Here is a 707-nt window from a genome sequence, read left to right on the forward strand (position 1 = left end):
GGGGAGGTTCTCGTGGTCTAGAGGTTATGGCGTTTGCTTTTCATTCAGTTGGTCCCATTTTTCTTCTCTACAGTTTCTCCTTTCACTTCCTTTTCAGCTCACTGGCAATGTTCTGTGGTCTGCTTTTGTCTCCACTTTCTGCCCCCACCCCATAATCTCCTATGCGCCTTCCTCTGGGCCCCTGGCTCTTTCTGCAGCCTTTCTACTGCTATTCCTTGGCTCCTTCTTACTGCTGTCTTTCTGCCACACCCCTGATCTTCTGGTAGGACAGATCTACACCTAGCGTTCTCGGACAATGGCAAAAAATCTGGGAGGTCTCGTGTGCAAGTCTCGAACGTCAAAGATACCTTGGTGGTCCAAAATCGATAAAAATAGGCTTCAGCCGCCACCCGGGCAAAATTCAAAATATCCTACCAACTGAAGAATGTTTAATGTGTTCAGCACGCTTATATGACCTTATCCAGTGGTGAGCACAGTAAAACACTTTAAAAACAAAAATTGGATCTCTGCGATTGTGCAGAGATTGGGGTCGGGGTTGGGGGGAGATGTCTTTGAATAAAATCATAATGAACTGAAATGGGTGGTATTATAATCATTCTACTACCCGGCTAGCTCTAACTTACTGAAGGGCTTCAACAGTTGACACGCCCTTGCGTTGCTTGTTGAAATATTGATCCAAACTAGAGAGATAGGAAAACTGAACTATA

The sequence above is a fragment of the Aplysia californica genome, unplaced genomic scaffold, assembly GCF_000002075.1.
Source record: "Aplysia californica isolate F4 #8 unplaced genomic scaffold, AplCal3.0 scaffold00123, whole genome shotgun sequence".
NCBI classification, from domain to species: domain Eukaryota; kingdom Metazoa; phylum Mollusca; class Gastropoda; order Aplysiida; family Aplysiidae; genus Aplysia; species Aplysia californica.